This window comes from Salmo salar, chromosome 07 (genome assembly GCF_965601325.2).
Source record: "Salmo salar chromosome 07, fSalSal1, whole genome shotgun sequence".
NCBI classification, from domain to species: domain Eukaryota; kingdom Metazoa; phylum Chordata; class Actinopteri; order Salmoniformes; family Salmonidae; genus Salmo; species Salmo salar.
The window spans coordinates 45,925,955-45,939,990 of record NC_138297.1 but is presented as its reverse complement, the minus strand read 5'-3'; the positions used below and the strand labels follow the sequence as shown (position 1 = coordinate 45,939,990).

The 14,036-nt window shown below is 43.5% G+C and overlaps 1 long non-coding RNA gene across 1 annotated transcript; it reads right to left on the bottom strand.

Annotated features, from left to right (window-relative positions):
- Positions 1 to 1,959: 1,959 nt before the first annotated feature.
- LOC123743775 (uncharacterized) lies at positions 1,960 to 13,897 on the bottom strand. Its single transcript, XR_006770651.2, has 4 exons — positions 13,556 to 13,897; positions 13,274 to 13,347; positions 3,460 to 3,587; positions 1,960 to 2,355 (listed from the first exon to the last, which is right to left on the bottom strand). It is a non-coding gene; the product is annotated as an uncharacterized LOC123743775 (long non-coding RNA).
- Positions 13,898 to 14,036: the final 139 nt, after the last annotated feature.

Below are 14,036 nucleotides of genomic sequence, written 5' to 3'. Positions count from 1 at the left end.
GTGCTGCTGCTCCAGTTTCAACTGTTCTGCCTGCAGCTATGGAACCCTGACCTGTTCACTTGACGTGCTACCTGTCCCAGACCTGCTGTTTTCAAATCTCTAGAGACAGCAGGAGCGGTAGAGATACTCTCAATGATCGGCTATGAAAAGTCAACTGACATTTACTCCTGAAGTGCTGATCTGTTGCACCCTCGACAACTACTGTGATTATTATTATTTGACCATGCTGGTAATTTATGAACATTTGAACATCTTGGCCATGTTCTGTTATAATCTCCACCCGGCACAGCCAGAAGAGGACTGGCCACCCCTCATAGCCTGGTTCCTCTCGCTTCTTCCTAGGTTTTAGCCTTTCTAGGGAGTTTTTCCTAGCCACCGTGTTTCTACACCTGCATTGCTTGCTGTTTGGGGTTTTAGGCAGGGTTTCTGTACAGCACTTTGAGATATCAGCTGATGTAAGAAGGGCTATATAAATACATTTGATTTGATTTGATTATGGGATTAAGGGAAGCCGCTACATAATCGTATAATTATCCTTAGACGTACACCTGCATTATGTGTGTATGTCTATTATTTTTGTATCATTTGCTATGGTCACGCCACCAATAAAATCTACGCCTTAGAGTATGTGTCAATAAGAGGAGGGGAAACCAAGTAAAGATGGGCGTAGACAGACTAGAAGTAAGATTAGGCAACAATAGTGGCAGAACGCCAAAAGATGGTGGTGATTTACATAGAGAGGAGTGACTATGTATGATGTGTCAAATTAAAACTGTATATAAAGAGATCTCCGAGTCTGGGACCGGCAGTTGCTCCATGGACCACTCGGCTTGTTACTTTGTAATAAAGTATATTTTGAATTCACAAGCTCTGGTGTTAAAGAGATATTTTAAGAAATATTTCCACAACAGTTCCCACTCCCCTTACCACCCCTACTCTGGGCCTACCTACTTTTCTCTGGGTGGGGGTGTGTGTGTGAGAAATCAGTGTGTATCAGTTCAGACCAGCGTGTCAAATCTACGGCCTGCGGCTCACATCCATCCCGTGAGCCCCTTCAAACCGTACCGCAGGAGGTTTGAATAATGTAAAAAATAATAAACATTCAGGGAAAAACTCATTTGACATTTAAAATGACTAAAGCCAAATCAAAACTGTAGAAATTATAATGAACCTACATTTACAGTCTCTTCAGTCTTTCCAGTTTGCTAACAGTCATCGAAACCAAATCTAGACAGTGTAGGTGAAAAACTCATGACTATGGTTGATTTTCCAGTATCCAGACTGTTCTCCCAGAAGTATTGAGACAGAAAAGATTGGTTTAATTAAAGACATGTGTAAGCAGACTAAAGGCTGAGCTCAGGTGAAAGGGCAGAGCTGGATAAACAAAGAGTTAACCATTGAACATATAAAAACAGAACGTTAGCAGAATCCACGGGAGTGTAAAGACTGGGTCAACATGGAGTTAATCACTAGACATGTAAAAAGAGAACGTAAGCAGAAAATGAGTACCTTAGTTAATAAATATAGGCACCAAAGCCATGTATCTGTAATAAGAACATATGTTTGTTCTAATCAAGTATTATTAGATTAGCACTTATACTAGGGAAGTATATATGCAATAAATGTGTTATTTTTGGCATTAACACTATGTCGCTGCCACCAATTTAATCTAAACTGAAGCAGATGTCGGCATTAACAAGCAAGAATTGGGACAGGAAGATAGTGGCGTAAGGCCAAGGGGAGTTAACCATCTACATAGAGGTGAGTGACTATGTGTGTTATTTGAAGGTGGAAACCTATAAAGCCTGAGGTCTGTAACAAGAAAAGTTAGTTCTCCCATGGAATTGCTCGGCTCTGTTACTTTGTAATAAAGTCTTTTTGAATTCACAAGTTCCGGGATCTGAGAAATATTTAATTCAATATTTCCACAACAACAGTCAGGGAGCATAGAACATTCCAAAAGGTATTTAAAAACAATTTATTTGCAAATGTTGATGGCGAGGAAATATAATACATTTTAAGTGCGGTCCTCCAGACCTCGGTGGAGAACGAATGTGGCCCAGGGGGCAAAATGTATTTGGCACCTCTGGTCCAGACCATTACTCAATATCAAATTCCACTAAAAAGAGGAAATACACATTTTCCAAATGGGCCTTTTCAACTGCATAATATGGAAGGGTTCGAGGTCCGGGGTTAGAGGTCATCATGAGACCTGAGTGACAGGGAACTGATCAGCCTCATTTCGGAAGAGTGTTTGGAACATGTGGTCGTAGAAGCCAGGGTGATAGAAGCAGGCCCGGGCGCAGTCTGGACTGAAGTTCACCTCCAGGATCTGAAACTTCATCACACGTTCACCTGATCCAAGAACAGATCATAGAGGGTTAGATCATACACTGGATGTTATTAGCAGGGGTTAATAATGGATGACATTTAAATGGAACATATTATATAATACAACTAAAATAAGGTTTATGAGAAATTAAGAAATACAAACTAAGTGTGAGAAATTTGATTAAGTATATGGGCTTTAGTATACAATGGTAAGACTCTGCAATGTATCACTATTGATTTATAGATGAACAGTGCCATTGTACCCATCCCCTGGGGGAAACTATCACTACAGGAAACTCCCACTAAGATACATAGCAGTTTTCCTGCACACTGAGGTGTTCGCAGATTAGTGAAACTAAATCGCTTTAGGATCAGTATCTGTGTTATATATCACTAATCACCTGTTAAACCATCCAATCTACCTATGACAGATTTGAGATTACAACATATGCTATTTAGCAGACACTTTTATCCAAAGCGACTTAGTCAGGCGTGCATACCTTTTACGCATGGGTGGCCCCTGCAGAAGTCGAACCCATAACCCTTGGCATTCCAAGCGCCATGTTCTACCAACGGAACCACACAGGACCACATTTGAAATAACAGAAGACAACTAACCAACTGCACTCTCACCCTCCTAGCCTGTTGGGTCGTAAATTCTTTATGTCCACAAAAGTTTACCTAGCTGCTGCTGGTTCTCTGCTGCTCCCCCTCCTGACATTAGGAGTCATCATCATAAAGCAGAATTTGGTATCCTAGGTGACCTTTCTGAGGCTAAGGCCGATAGCTGTAACTTAGCTTTCAACACGTTGAAATTATAGTTTACTCTGACCCAGAGGGTGGAGATGTTTTGACCAGGGCCTAAGCAATTGGAGAGCTTATAGAGATAAGATGAGTATATAATGAGAGGTTTGTCCTTCAGTTCTTCAGCAGATTGGAACAGACCACATCTATTAACGTTATTTAAATATCCTTTTAAATATGCTTTATCCTTTTATCCAGCATTTTCCACACCTTGAAAAAACATATTACTCTCAACAAGACCAGTAGCCATGCATGAGTTTTAGGTCTGTAAATGTAGGGACCAAAAAATACAGAGTAACAACCTTAAGCCTACACACATCTTACAGTTTTATGCAGCTGCTGCTGGTCCTCCGCTGCTCCCCCTCCTTTCCTTACAACGGCAGTACCATCTATCACAGTTACCATGTATACACAGTGGGAACAGGAGGACAGCTGGTCTGGCCTTGAACTGGCTAGTCTCAGAAACAAAGGGAGTAGGCAGACAGAGAAAGATGAGAGAGGGAGAGGTGGAGATAAGGGATAGAGGGACAGAGATAGATGGGAGTAGAGAGAGAACAAAAACAATAACAACTGATATGCAACTTTTCAGGGAAGTTAGGAACAAATATACACAGGCAGTTAGGAAAGCTAAGGCTAGCTTTTTCAAACAGAAATTTGCATCCTGTAGTACTAACTCAAAAAAGTTCTGGGACACTAAAGTCCACGGAGAATAAGAGCACCTCCTCCCAGCTGCCCACTGCTCTGAGGCCCACAGTCCGGAACCTCCTGCGACGGACTGTGGGCCGTCGCAGGAGGTTCCGGAGTGTGGGCCGTCGGAACCTGAAGGCTCCGGACTGCAGACCGGACTGTGGGCCGTCGGAACCTTCTGAGACGGCCCACAGTCCGGAACCTCCTGAGATGGCCCACAGTCCGAGGTTCCGCAGGAGGTTCCGGACTGTGGGCCGTCGCAGGAGGTTCCGGACTGTGGGCCGTCTCAGGAGGTTCCGGACTGTGGGCCGTCTCAGGAGGTTCCGGACTGTGGGCCGTCTCAGGAGGTTCCGGACTGTGGGCCGTCTCAGGAGGTTCCGAACTGTGGAACTGTCGCCGGAAGCTCTGGACTGGGAACTGTCGCCGGAAGCTCTGGACTGGGAACTGTCGCCGGAAGCTCTGGACTGGGAACTGTCGCCGGAAGCTCTGGACTGGGAATGCGCACTGGAGGCCTGATGCGTGGGGCTGGCACAGGTGACGCCAGACTAGTAACACGCACCTCAGGGCAAGTGCGGGGAGCAGGCACAGGGCGTACCAGGCTGGATAGACTCACTGGAGGCCGGGTACGTGGGGCAGACACAGGATATACTGGGCCGTGGAGGTGCACTGGAGGTCTCGAGCGTATAGCTGGCACAACCCGTCCTGGCTGGATGCTTACTTTCGCCCGGCAAACGCAGGGAGCTGGCACAGGACGAACTGGGCAGTGCGCAGCACCGGCGCAGGATATCCTGGACCGAGAAGGCGAACTGGAGACCAGGAGCGCTGAGCTGGCACCACCCTTCCTGGCTGAATGCTCAACCTAGCTCAGCAAATACGGGGTGCGGGCACAGATCGCACCGGACTGTGAATGTGCACTGGCGACACAGTGCGCATCACCGCATAACACGGTGCTTGCTTCTTCACTTGCTCCCCACGGTAAGCACGGGGAGTTGGCTCAGGTCTCCAACCTAACGCTGCCAATCTCCCCGTGTGCCCCCCGCCCCAAACATTATTTGGGGCTGCCTCTCGCACTTGCCTCATGGTTGGTATAGTGCCTCGAAGTATCGCCGCTCCGCTCTTGCTTCCTCGATTTCCTCTTTAGGACGGCGATACTCCCCAGCCTGCCTCCAGGGTCCTTTCCCATCCAATATCTCCTCCCAAGTCCATTTGTCCTGCTGATCACACTGCTTGGTCCTTTGGTGTTGGTTGATTCTGTCACGGTTGTCGAAAGGAGAAGCGGACCAAAGTGCAGCGTGTGTGTTGTTACACATTTTATTTATACTGTGAAACTATGCAATACATAAATAAACTGAATGACAAAACCAACAAACTGTAACGCAGAGGTGAAGCATACACTACTCAAAATTATCTCTCACAAACCCAGGTGGAAAAAAAACACTACTTAACCTCTCTTGGGCATGTGGGATGCTAGCGTCCCACCCACGGTTCACACTATTCAACAGCCAGTGAAAAATCAGAGCGCCAAATTCAAAACCACAAAATGTCATAATTCAAAGTTCTCAAACGCACGACTATTTTACACCATTTTAAAGATACACGTCTCCTTAATGTAACCACGTTGTCCGATTTCAAAAACGCTTTACGGCGAAAGCATGAAGTTAGATTATGTTAGGACAGTTCCAACACAAGAAAAACCACACAGCCATTTTCCTAGCAAGGACAGGCGTCACAAATACCAGAAATTCAGCTAAAATTATGCACTAACCTTTGACGATCTTCATTAGATGACACTCCTAGGACATCATGTTACACAATACATGCATTTTTTGTTCGATCAAGTTGATATTTATATCCAAAAACAGCCTTTTACATTGGCGCGTGATGTTCAGAAAATATTTTGCCTCCAATACTGGCGGTGAATCAGCACAACAATTTACAAAAATACTCATCATAAACGTTGATAAAATATTAAACTGTTATTCAAAGAATTATAGATGAACATCTCCTTTATGCAACCGCTGTGACAGATTTAAAAAAAGCTTCACGGGGAAAGCACACTTCGCAATAATCTGAGTACTGTGCTCAGAAAAATACACTAGGCAATACAGATACCCGCCATTTTGCAGTCATCTAAAATCATAAATAGCATTAGAAATATTCACTTAACTTTGATGATCTTCATCAGAAGGCACTTCCAGGAATCCCAGGTCCACAATAAATGTTGTTTTGTTCGATAAAGTCCATAATTTATGTCCAAATAACTCCTTGTTGTTTCCGCGTTCAGTAAGCTACTCCAAGTGTAGGAAGCACGGCCAAAATGTCACGACAAAAGTCAAAAAAAGTTATATTTACGTTCGTTCAAATATGTCAAACGTTGTATAGCATCAATCTTTAGGGCCTTTTTAACTTAGAACTTCAATAATATTCCAACCGGACGATTCCAGTGTCTTGAAAAACGCGGCAATGAACTCATTTGCTTTCCTGAGTCAACAACTTCCAACTTCCTCTGTTCGCTCTCTGTTCATCATAGACGCCTCAAACAACTTTCTAAAGACTGTTGACATCTAGTGGAAGCCTTAGGAAGTGCAAAATAAACCCTAAGTCACTGTGTGTTCGATAGGCAATGACTTGAAAGGACTACAAGCACCAGACTTCCCACTTCTTGGTTAGATTTTTCTCAGGTTTTTGCCTGCCATATGAGTTCTGTTATACTCACAGACACCATTCAAACAGTTTTAGAAACTTCAGAGTGTCTTCTATCCAAGTCTACTAATAATATGCATATTCTAGTTCCTGGGCCCGAGTAGTAGGCCGTTTAATTTGGGTACGTTTTTCAACCGGCCGTGAAAATACTGCCCCCTACCCTAGAGAAGTTAAGTATGATCTCCAATTAGAGACAACGAGGACCGCTGCCTCTAATTGGAGATCATCCCAAACAAAACCAACATAGAAATACAAAACTAGAACATGAACATAGAAATATAAAACATAGAAAAACACCCTCTGTCACACCCTGACCTACTCTACCATAGAAAATAACATCTTACTATGGTCAGGACGTGACACTATGCTTTATCTTGGCCAGGTCGCAGTTGCAAATGAGAACTTGTTCTCAACTAGCCTACCTGGTTAAATAAAGGTGAAATAAAAAATAATTACGTACAGTGTTGGGAGTGTTAGGGTAGGTTCCTTGTTCCTTGTCAATCATTGTCTTATTGGTGAAACCAGCAGTCAGACAATATCTTCCTTAAAATATATCAAACTTTATTAATGCAATTACAGACAGAAGTTAGCAATAGAAACACAGCGTGTATGTCTCAGAGTAAGTTCTGCAGCTAACCAAAGGGCACAGCTGATTATATACATGTGATCACTCCCTATTGGTGTGATCACCTACCTCAATGTATATGTGCAGCAATAAGTTATAAGGTAAGGTAACCTAGTACAGTAGCTTCTCCGAATTAATTAGCATTGTCCACTGTCACACAAGATCAAAATGTCAAAACCAGACAGTGGTTACTTCTCTATATCTAGTTTCAGTCTGACTCACACCTGGCCTGCAAGCACACTCTTGCACCATTAGGGCTTAACCGCAAAGACTAATATAGATAGCTTGTGTAACGTATAGCAGCAGAGTTCAGACACATAGCAACAGTACAATAGTGAGACAAGCATATGAATCTTAAGGTCCCCTTAATCAATAATGGGGAGGGTCTTTGGGACCCTACCCCCCTACAGGGGTAACGCTTTAAAGGTTCAAGTTTTATTAATCGTATGGGATACACATTGTCACAACGTCCAACTAAATGCTTACTTGAGGGTTCCTTCTTTGCAATGCAACGATAAAAAATAATAAAAGAAAAGAGTACAAACATAAAATAAATGGCAAAAAGAATAAAGCATTTTAGTATAAGTATAATACAGGAGGCACAATTTATAGTCCGATATTTATACGTGTTTTGGGGAAGGGGGAGATTGGGGGCAAGTGTTTGAAAAAGTAAGGTGTTACGTAATCAGATTACTTTTATGATTAACGGAGTAAAGTAGCTTTCTCAAATTGGGTAATATTATTACAGTTACTTTGTCAAACAACGCGTGTGTTACTTTCAGAATCATATCTGTACCGGGAGCCTGTTTCCATGATCCGGTCTTGACTTGTTTCCTCATTTAGTTCTCCAGCGAGCGGAGAAAGGCTGTTTGGAGAAATGTAATGACAGCTGCATTAAGAACACCTTCCTAATATTGAGGTTTTGGCTCTTCCCCCTTTTGCCCTCAGAACAGCCTCAATTTGTCGGGGCATGGACTCTACAAGGGGTTGAAAGCGTTTCCCAGGGATGCTGGCCCATGTTGACTTCAATGTTTCCCACAGTTGTGTCAAGTTGGCTGGATGTCCTTTGGGTGGTGGACCATCCTTGATACTGTTGTGGAAATATTCAGTCAATAATATTTCTCAAATACCGGAGCCTGGGAGTTCAATTAGACTTTATTACAAAGTGTTGGATTCGGGGTAAACTTTGAACATTGCTATACTAGAGACATGATAGATCAGAAGCAGAAGTATACTATATAAAGGAGTGAAAGAGACTGTTTTTTACATGCCCGGTAATGAATCCCATTACCGGGCAGGGATCCCCAAGAGGTTAATGGTTCTCTGTAGAAGACAGATGGCTTTAGAATGTGTTGAGTGAACGTGAGGAAGTCACAGGATCGCTATAGGGGAAGCGGATGGACATCTGTGGATTAAGTGAAGGAGGGGTAGAGGTCAGGGCCAGATCCCCTGAAGGGATAAATTATGGTTTATTATCCTATTACCCTCTTCCTGTCGAACTGTAAGGATTGGAGAGAAGGAGGAGTGCCTAAAGTGGAGTATATATACTTGTAGTGGTGGGAACATGTTTTTCTCTGAATACAGCTGTGTCGACCCTTTGGGAAGAATTAAACTTGGTTAAGCTTCTCTAAACTAACATAGAACAATAACCAAAACCCTGGACTAATAAATCAAATACCCCTCTACATACACAACCACCCCGAACAATATAAACCAAATACCCCCTCTACATGAACACATACACAAACACACCCTGAACCACATAAAACAAATACCCCCTGAATCCATCACTGTTGAGCATGTCGTAGAAGTATTGGTTCAATAATCTCTCTCAGATACTAGAACATGTGAATTCTAATAGACTTTATTACAAAGTAACAAGCCGAGCTGGTCCATGGAGCAAATGTCCCCAGTCTCAGCACACTCCTTTTATACAGTTTCATCCTTACATCACATACATAGTCACACCTCTTTATGTAAATGACCCATACCCTTGGGCATTCAGCCACCAATATATCTTTGTCTTGCTTCTAACTTGTTTACGCCCATCTTAACTTGGTTTCCACTCTTATTGACACAGACTTCAGGGCATAGACTCTATTGGTGGCGTAACCATAGCAATGACACAAAATAATATAGACATACACTCCTAACGCAGGTGCATGTCAAATGCTGCCTATAGGGTTGGGTAATTGCTTCAGAGTGCATGTGTAATGGTCTTCATGGGACTAGGTAATGGCTTCCCTTAGGCCTAATGACCCAGACACACACATAATGGTTTTTACTTTTAAGCCTATATTGATTCTAAGATGCATAATATTACATGTACTGGAAAACCCCTATAAGCGTGAAAAACCCAACAGTGTTGTAGTTCTTGACGCACTCAAACCAGTGCTCCTGGCATCTACTACCATACCCCACTCAAAGGCACTTAAATATTTTATCTTGCCCATTCACCCTCAATGGCACACATACACAATCCATCTTAATTGCCTCAATGCTTAATAATCCTTCTTTAACCGGTCTCTTAAACAGTCTCCTCCCCTTCATCTACACTGATTGAAGTGGATTTAACAAGTGACATCAATAAGGGATCATAGCTTTCAGCTGGATTCACCTGGTCAGTCTGTCATGGAAAGAGCATGTGTTCTTAAATGTTTCGTAGACGTCACCGGTCTTCTAGCCATCGCCGATTCACTTTTAATTTCTTTTGTCTTGTTTTCCCACACACCTGGTTTACATTTTTCTCATTACTTGTCGTGTATTTATCCCTCTGTTCCCCCCAAGTCTGTGTGTGAAATTGTTCATTGTTGAGGTCGGCACGCTTCCGGCTGGTTTGCGCCAGGTTTGTTTTATTACCCGTGCGTTGTGGCAGCCTGTGCTTTGTACTTGGGTTTTGTACTTTGTGCTACCTCATTTGTTCGTTGGGCATTTGTTTTGTGACACGGTTGCGTTCTGTGCCCCTATTGCCTAGTAAAGTGCTTTGTCCACTCATCTCTGCTCTTCTGCGCCTGACTCCTATGCACCAGCTACACTCACCCTTTGACACAGATAGCATATTCCGGGTCTCCGGTCACAGGGGGTACACTTCCCCAAACATGCTCACTAATATGCAGCAACCCTTCTCTTCTTGTACTATGACTTTACACATCAAAACATCCCAAAGGCTTAAAGCCTCAATCCACTTAAACTTAAATCACACTAAAGCAAAAATGTACAATCAGTAAATATGGCTAATTAAGCATCCCATATACTGTACAGCGCAGCACTTGTAGACTAGCACAGGAAAGCAGCGCCACAGATGAAAGGAGAAATTAGTGATCATCAAACCTGAGTTAGCAGTACTGCATAGTCACACACTCACTGCTGCTACTGTCTATTATCTATCCTGATGCCTAGTCACTTTACCCCTACCTATACATTACCTTAGGAAAGTATTTCGACTTTAAAACAAAAAAATAAAACAAATTCCTCAGAAATCTACAAACAATACCCCATAATGACAAAGCAAAAACATGTTTTTAGAATTTTTGCAAATGTATTAAAAATACAAAACAGAAATACCTTATTTACATAAGTATTCAGACCCTTTGCTATGAGACTTGAAATTGAGCTCAGGTGCATTCTGATTCCATTAATCATCCTTGAGATGTTTCTATAACATGATTGGAGTCCACCTGTGGTAAATTCAATTGATTGGACATGATTTGGAAAGGCACACAAATGTCTATATAAGGTCCCATACATGTAAGTGCATGTCAAAGCAAAAACCAAGCCATGAGGTTGAAGGAATTGTCGGTAGATGATCCAAGACAGGATTGTGTCGAGGCACAGATCTGGGGAAGGGTACCAAAACATTTCTGCAGCATTGAAGGTCCCCAAGAACACAGTGGCCTCCATCATTCTTAAATGGAAGACGTTTGGAACCACCAAGACTCTTCCTAGAGCTAGCCGCCCGGCCAAACTGAGCAATCGGGGGAGAAGGGCCATGGTCAGGGAGGTGACCTAGAACCCGATGGTCACTCCGACAGAGCTCTAGAGTTCCTCTGTGGAGATGGGAGAAACTTCCAGAAGGACAACCATCTCTGCAGCACTCCACCAATCAAGCTTTTATGGTAGTGGCCAGACGGAAGTCACTCCTCAGTAAAAGGCACATGACAGCCCACTTGGAGTTTGCCAAAATGCACCTAAAGGACTCTCAGACCATGAAAAACAAGATTCTCTGGTCTGATGAAACGAAGATTGAACTCTTTGGTCTGAATGCCAAGCGTCACATCTGGAGGAAACCTGGCACCATCCCTACAGTGAACCATGGTGGTTGCAGCATCATGCTGTGGGGATGTTTTTCAGCGGCAGGGACTGGGAGACTAGACAGGATCGAGGCAAAGATGAACAGAGCAAAATACAGAGAAATCAGGACCTCAGACGGGGGCGCAGGTTCACTTTTCAACAGGACAATGACCCTAAACACACAGCCAAGACAATGCAGGAGTGGCTTCAGGACAAGACTCAAAGTCCTTGACGTATCAGATTTGAAGGTAAGACCCAGATGCAGACTGTGTCGGAGTAACAATGTTTTTTACGGCAACATGGCCGGTAAACAACAGGTCAAGGCAGGCAGGGGTCGATAACCAGAATAGTGGGTGAAAGGTACAGGACGGCAGGCAGGCTCAGGGTCAGGCAGAGTGGTCAAAACCAGGAGGGCAAGAAAAAGAGAGACTGGGGAGAAGCAGGAGCTGAGACGAAAAAACGTTGGTTGACTTGACAAACAAGACAAACTGGCAACAGACAAACAGAGAACACAAGGTATAAATATACAGGGGATAATGGGGAATATGGGCGACAGCTGGAGGGGGGTGGAGACAATCACAAATACAGGTGAAACAGATCAGGGTGTGAAAGTTAGTGGCCCAGCCAGAGCCCGGATTTGAACTTGATTGAACATCTCTGGAGAGACCTGAAACTAGCTGTGCAGCAACGCAGAGAAGAATGGGAGACACTCCCCAAATACAGGTGTGCCAAGCTTGTATATTTGAATTTTATCTTATCTTTAACTCCGCATTGTTGGAAAAGGACCCGTAGGATAGAATTTCACAGTTAGTCTATACGTTGTCAACGAAGCATGTGACAAATACATTTTGATTGAGTAAGTAGCTTATCTTTGGTAGCGCACGAGCATCTCGCCTTGTTCTCTCTGACAGTCAAACAAACGAGTGAGATATAGATTTTTTTCATGAAAGTAGCGCAAAGTAATAATGTGTTACTTTGTTAAATGTATTACTATATATTACTTTTCCGAAGTATAGCCAGGTGTACACCGCACGATTTATCTGTCCTAAACATGTTTTGAGATGGGAGACAAAATCCCCATGTTGCTGCCTACTCGCGGCGCACGGCCGTCACCGACGCTCATATAATGTGAGCAGGTCAAAGACGCAATCTGAGGGCTACCGATCTAGTCTTTGAGCAGTCCCGGACGTCCCGATATTTTCAAACATGTTTGATTTTATCGCCACAAAATCTGCAATGCTCCTGTAACGTGAGATGGGCAACGCCAATTTTTAAGAATGGTGATCAGCAAGCCAATGAGAGCTCACCAGAGAAGAAGCCAGTGAGGTGATGACGTTGTTTCACATCACCCAGAATGTGTAGACTCTTGAGCAAGAGCCATGACTACTACTAGAATGCGTTTGTATATGCCTTTAACCAAAGCTAAAGTGTCAAATCGTTACAGCTCTAATGTTCACAAGCAATGTTATTCAAAATGTTGGCTCGATATTTCAACTCTGTATGGCAACCGTGAATGTCTGACTGAAAACGTTTATGAGGCTGCTTTGAGCCACAGCTCGTTGTAGCTACGTTAAATCACATCATTGTTTTTGCGAGACAGCGTGGTATCGACAATCCTCATGACCAAGTGAAGAATCTTGTAGTGTGTGACCCCCGTCTGTGCCACATCGTTTAGTGTGCGCACCACTACGTTGGCAACACCAAAAAAAAATACAAGACAGACAGTCGTTTAATGTGAGAGGTGATGTTAGGATTTTGAAAGTCGTGTAGTGTCCACCCAGCAGAACTCACACATACAGACAGACAAGTGAAGCATTAAAAGCGTGTGTTTACCTCAACCTCTTTCCGTGAATATTGAGGATACTGCTTTTCATGGTTCTCATGGGTATGAATTCATCGTAGTGAACCTGGGGCACACAGTATCAGATTTAGGGATGTAATTCAGGTGGTGTGTGTTTCTTGTAGCTGAGTGTGTGTTTTTGTGTTGTTGCCTTGTGTTTGTTTTCTTTTACAAGTGTTTGTTTACTTTTTTTGTGTGTGCATGCGTTTGTCCTTTTCCGTCGGTTAGCTTAGTCTGCTTTTGATGTATGCAGGGGTTTGCTTTAGCTTCATTACCTGTTTGAGCTGGACCCCCTCTGCATAGTTCATGACAGTGAAGTACTTCTGGTAGTCATCAAAGTGGTCCAGAAAGAAAGGCCTGTGTAGAACAGAGATGAGACCAGGGGCGTATAAACACAACTCCAACACCATCATTAAGTTTGCTAACGACACAACAGTGGTATGCCTGATCACCAACAATGATGAGACGGCTTATAGGGAGGAGGAGGTCAGAGAACTGGCAGTGTGGTGCCAGGACAACAACCTCTCCCTCAATGTGAGCAAGAAAAAGGAGCGGATTGTGGACTACAGGAAAAGGCGGGTTGAACAGGCTCCCATTAACATCGACGGGGCTGCAGTGGAGCGGGTCGAGAGTTTCAAGTTTCTTGGTGTCCACATCACCAAAAAACTATCATGGTCCAAACACACCAAGACAGATATGATGAGGACACAACAAAACCTTTTCCCCCTCAGTAGACTGAAAAGATTTGGCAATGGT